The sequence below is a fragment of the Engystomops pustulosus genome, chromosome 8, assembly GCF_040894005.1.
Source record: "Engystomops pustulosus chromosome 8, aEngPut4.maternal, whole genome shotgun sequence".
Lineage (NCBI taxonomy): Eukaryota > Metazoa > Chordata > Amphibia > Anura > Leptodactylidae > Engystomops > Engystomops pustulosus.
In genome coordinates, this window is record NC_092418.1 from 65,162,397 (window position 1) to 65,168,398 (window position 6,002).

The window sequence follows — 6,002 nt, forward strand, 5'->3', positions numbered from 1 at the left end:
GAAACCACCTGCTGATGAGGGAGCAGGGGAACGCCGCAGAGCTATACTCCCTAGGTTCATGTCTCAAGTTACTGGGACTCGTGGTAGAGCACTGTTGAGGCCAGAACAATGCGAACAGGTGATGTTGTGGATTACGGACAATGCTTCTATCCATTTGTCCACCAGTCAGTCTTCCACGCAGTCCACCCATGTCACCGAAATAGGCACTCCTCCACCTCAGCCTCCTTCCCCCCAGACTGCCCCCTCCCAGGAAAATTTGGCATTTGAAACGGCATACTCTGAGGAACTGTTTTCTGGACCCTTCCCAGAGTCACAAACCACTTGTCCGGTTGCTGCTAAGCTATTTTCCGATGCCTAGGTTTTCCACCAGTTGCAGTCTGTGGGTGATGATGACATTGTTGACGTAGTGGAAGAAGTGTGTAAGGAGGTGTCGGACGATGAGGAGACACGGTTGTCAGACAGTGGTGAAGTTGTTGTCAGGGCAAGAAGTTCGAGGGGGGAGCAGACTGAGGGATCGGAGGATGATGAGGTGACAGACCCAAGCTGGGTTGATAGGCCGGGTGAATACAGTGCTTGTGAGACGGAGGCGAGTCCTCGAAGAGAACAGGTTGGAAGAGGCAGTGGTGGGGCCATACGGAGAGGCAGGGCCAGAGCTGGTGCATCAGCGCCAAATGTTTCACGTAGTTAAGCTCCCGTGGCGAGGGCTAGATTTTCGGAAGTCTGGAGGTTCTTTAAAGAAACACCGGATGACCGACGGACTGTGGTGTGCAACCTGTGCCACACCAGGATCAGCAGGGGTTCCACCACTACCAGCTTAACCACCACCAGTATGCGCAGGCATATGAATGCTAAACACCCCACTCAATGGAACCAAGGCCGTTCACCTCAGGCCGGGCACACCACTGCTCCTTCCCCCGTGTCATCTGCTGCCTCTGCTAGTCAGCCCCCTGCCCAGGACCCCGGCCCAAACACCTCCCGTGCGAAAACCACACCTTCACCTCCACGATCCTCCACCAATGTCTCCATGCACAGCGTTCAGCTCTCCATACCCCAGAAGCTGGAGCACAAGAGGAAGTACAGTGCAACCCACCCACACACCCAAGCCCTCAACGTCCACATCTCCAAAACTACTTAGCCTGGAGATGCTGCCCTATAGGCTGGTAGAGACCGAGGCCTTATCAAAACCTCATGGCGGCGGCCGCCCCTCGGTATTCGGTCCCCATCCACCACTACTTTTCCCGATGTGCCGTCCCAGCCCTGCACCAGCACGTGTCAGACAACATCATCCGTGCCCTGACCAACGCCTTTTCTGACAAGGTCCACCTGACCACGGACACGTGGACGAGTGCTGCCGGGCAGGGCCACTATATATCGCTGACGGCACATTGGGTTAACTTGGTGGAGGCTGGGACCGAGTCTGACCCTGCGGCTGGTCATATACTGCCGACGCCGAGGATTGCGGGGCCTACCTCGGTCCAGGTCTCTCAGGCCTACTATGCCTCCTTCTCCTCCCACCCCTCCTCCACCTCCTCCTCCGAACTACCATCCGTGGGCATGGCGCCATCAGTCGGTAGCTCTAGGCACAGCAGCAGTGCCGTCGCTAAGCGACAGCAGGCGGTGCTCAAACTGCTGAGCCTAGGCGATAAAAGGCACGCCGCCCAAGAGCTATTACAGGGCATCACGGCGCAGACTGATATGTGGCTGGCACCGCTGAACCTGAAGCCAGGCATGGTTGTGTGTGACAACGGCCGTAACTTGGTGGCGGCTCTGCAACTCGGCAGACTGACACATGTGCCATGCCTGGTCCATGTTTAAATCTCATAGTTCTGCGCTTCCTCAAGACATACCCCAATCTGTCTGATTTGCTCACGAAGGTGTGCCGCATCTGTGCGCATTTCAGGAAGTCCAGCACAGATGCTGCCACTCTCAGGGCAGCGCAGCGCCGCCTCCAACTGCCCGCTCACCGACTGTTGTGCGACGTGCCCACAAGGTGGAATTCAACATTAACCATGTTATCCAGAGTTTACCAGCAGCGCAGTGCGATTGTAGACTGCCAGATGTCAACTTCCACCAGAACTGGTAGTCAGGTCAGTCAGCTTCCTCAAGTCTATAATTAGGAGTGGATGTGGATGTCTGATATCTGTCAGGTGCTGAGTAACTTTGAGGAGTCAACACAGATGGTCAGTGGCGATGCCGCCATCATCAGCCTCACCATCCCGCTGCTTGGCCTGTTGAAAAACTCTCTGGCCAGCATGAAGTCAGAAGCTTTGTGCTCATCACAAGAGACGGGGGAAGAAGATTCCCCTGTTGATAGCCAAAGCACCCTCAGGTCTGTTTCTCAGCGCATATCGGAGGAGGTGGAGGAGGATGAGGAGGAAGAGGAGGAGAATGTTGGCAAAACAGATGAGGGGAGCATTGCTCAGTCCTTCACTGTTCAGCGTGTATGGGCAGAAGAAGAGGAGTTGGAGGAGGAGGAGATGGACAGTCAGGCCAGTGAGTGGAGTGAATTCTTGCGAGTTGGGACTCTGGCGCATACGGCAGATTTCATGCTAGGCTGCCACCCAGTGACCCTCGCGTTCAAAGTATTTATTCCAGCACCGATTACTGGGTATTCACTCCTGGACCCACGGTACAAGCAAAATCTTTCCACTCTCATCCCTGGAGAGGAACGGAGTGTGAGAATGCATTAATACCAGCAGGCCCTGGTGCACAAGCTGAAACAGTATTTCCCTTCTGACAGCGCTAGCGGCAGAGGGCATACTTCTGCCGGACAAGTATCGAGGGAGAGTAGGCGAGCAGGCAGCTTGTCCAGCACTGGCAGGGGTACGCTTTACAAGGCCGTTGCCAGTTTTATGTCACCCCAGCAAGACACTGTCACCTGTCCCCAGTCTCGGCAGAGTAGGGCTGATCTTTACAGAAAGATGGTGAGGGAGTACGAAGCTGACCATACCATCATCCTAAATGATCACACAGCTCCCTACAACTCCTGGGTTTCAAAGCTGGACATGTGGCACGAACTGGCGCCTTGGAGGTTCTTGCCTGCCCTGCCGCTAGCGTGTTGTCTGATTGGGTTTTTAGTGCAGTTGGTGGCATCATCACTGATAAGCGTACACGCCTGTTGACTGACAGCGCTGACAGGCTGACGCTTATCAAGATGAATAAAGCCTGGATTTCTCAGGATTTCCATTCTCCACCAGGTGAAAGAAGCTCAACCTAAATAACGTATGCACTCCTCCTCCTCATTGTCCTCCTTCTCCTCCTCTTTGTACACTAAAGTAGAGGAAACTGGCTATTTTTTGCCAGGGCCAACTGGCTCTAGCTATAGTACTCTAAGTATTTAATTTTTCTGGAGGGCCACCTACCCGGTCCTCTGTTTTAAACAATTTTGGGAGTGCCACATACAGGCACTCAATCTATTTAATTTTTATGGAGGACTACCTACCTGCTCCTCTGGTTTGAAAACTTTTTTGGACTGCCACATACAGGCACTATCCAAATTTAATTGTCTCCATAGCAGCCTCCACACATCGTCTTTATAGCTGCCTCCACACGTTGTCTCCATTGCTACTTCCACACATCATCTCCATAGCTGCCTCCCAAAGTCGTCCATATAGCTGCCTCCGTACATCATCCCCTTAGCAAACGAGCTGTGTCAGGCAGAATTTTGGGTTGTTTTCATGGCTTCCACATCAAACTTGTTAACTTTGTCACCACCCTGCTGTGTTATCCACAAAATATACTGGCAAACTTTTATCATTTACCGATATTATTTCAGCGCTTCTTGCGCATCTGTTTACATTCCCCTCACCCGCCACAACCCAAACTTATAAGAACACTACTACACTTGATCTTATACAAAAGGTTCTTAGAAGTGCTGTTGGGGAGGAGCCGAGAGACAGGGGCTTGGACAGGCGAAAGCTCGCCTGGCAGCGGACCTCCAGCTCCATCCCAAGATCCAACTAACATAGTTTTAACTGCAGCACCTTTAGTCTACTACTACTTTACTGCCTTCATACATTGTCCCCTTATCAAACGAGCTGTGTCAGGCAGAATTTTCGAGTGTTTCACCAGATACATAATGGAACTCGGCCCATCTGTCGCCGCCATGCTGGAGACCTGAAGTTGCAATCATAGCAGCGCAATATGGATGCCCCATACTGTCGCTCTTAATCATGGAACCATTTACGAAAAAACAATTAAAAATAGAACCGCTATGCTATTCCATTATTCCTAGGTGAAATATTCAAACAACCCCGCCTGCTTTGAAAATTATAATTTTTTCAAAGTAAACGCTTCTGGCCCCCAGGCCCATTTTGGGTAGGGAGGAGCCGAGAGACAGGGGCTTAGACAGGCGAAAGCTTGCCTGGCAGCGGACCACCAGCTCCATCCCAAGATTAGGCAGCCTCAGAGGCATCCATGCATACTGCCCCTGCTGTTTCCTGTCCATTTTGCCTCCACGATCCTCTACAGCGTCTACCAATGTCTCCATGCGCAACTTTCAACTCTCTATACCCCAGACGCTGGAGCACGAGAGGATATACAGCACATCATCCCCTTATTAAACGAGCTGTGTCAGGCAGAACTTTCAGGTGTTTCAGCAGATACATAATGGAACTCGGCGCATCTGTCGCCGCCATGCTGGAGACCTGAAGTTGCAATCATAGCAGCAATATGGATGCCCCATACTGTCACTCTTAATCATGGAAGTTGTCTCCATGGCTGCCTTCACATGTCGTCCTCTTATCAAACAAGCTGTGTGAGGCTCATTTTTCAGGTGTTTCACCAGATACATTATGGAACTCGGTCACTATGTCGCCACCATGCTGTGTTATCGACTAAATATACCGTCAACCTTTTGTTGACATAGGAAATCATTTCAGCACTACTTGCTCACCTCCTTTGGTTCCTCTCTGCCACCCATTGGTTTGAAGCCTGAGTCCATTTAGGGTATGTCGCCATGACACTCTCTAGCCTGCCGCTGCTGTCGCTGCCTCTGCATGCCGTCCCCTATAGTGTCAGGGTCAATTATTGGATGTTTTAGATGCTATCTAGCCTCATTCGGTTACTCTGTCATGGCCATGCTGTTGCCCATATTTTTGGCATAATGGTGCGATTAGGCATCCATGCATGCTGCTCTGCTGTTTCCTGTCCATTTCCGTGGTGTTTACATCATTTTCTGAGGTTTCCAGGTGTTTGGCAAAGCTTCCCTGTGCAGACCCTTGGTCCCCTTGAAAAATGCTCGAGTCTCCCATTGACTTCAATGGGGTTCGTTATTCGAGACGAGCTCTCGAGCATCAGGAAATGTTTGTCTCGAATAACGAGCACCCGAGCATTTTAGTGCTCGCTCATCTCTACTCATAAATAAATGCAAAACATACCACCAAAATTTTTCAACTAACATGAAGTACAAAGTGTCATGAGAAAACAATTTTAAAATCACTTGGATATGTAAAAGATTTCCGAAGTTCTAACCACTTATAGTTACACAGGGCAGATCTGAAAAAATGGGTCCTGTCAAGAAGGTGAAAAGTGGCTTCGGCGTTAAGGGGTTAATGTATGTAACTGTGTTCAAAGTTTTGCTAACCCACAATGAGATGGGGAGTATTAAAATACACAAATCTTAGAAAAAGAATAGGCATTATAAACAGGGAATGATACAGAAATGTATGAGACAGACCATATAAGGAGTACTGCATACAATTTAAGGCACCACTGTATAACAATGACATACCTGAATTAATAAGGTGATGTGGTAACTAAGTGAATTAGAGTATAAGGACAGGTTATCAAATTTCTTTCTATTTCTTTCTTTTTGAAAAATGACATTTACAGGGATTACTAATTACAATGTATTAATATCTGAATGGGCAATACAGTTATAGAGGGCTAGGTAAAGAGGATAAGTTAGAAAAAAATCATGTTAATGGAAGTAGATTCTTCAGATATATTGATACAGCAATTTGTCCTGATATATTGGAGTTGGTACGGATTTTTTCCCCACT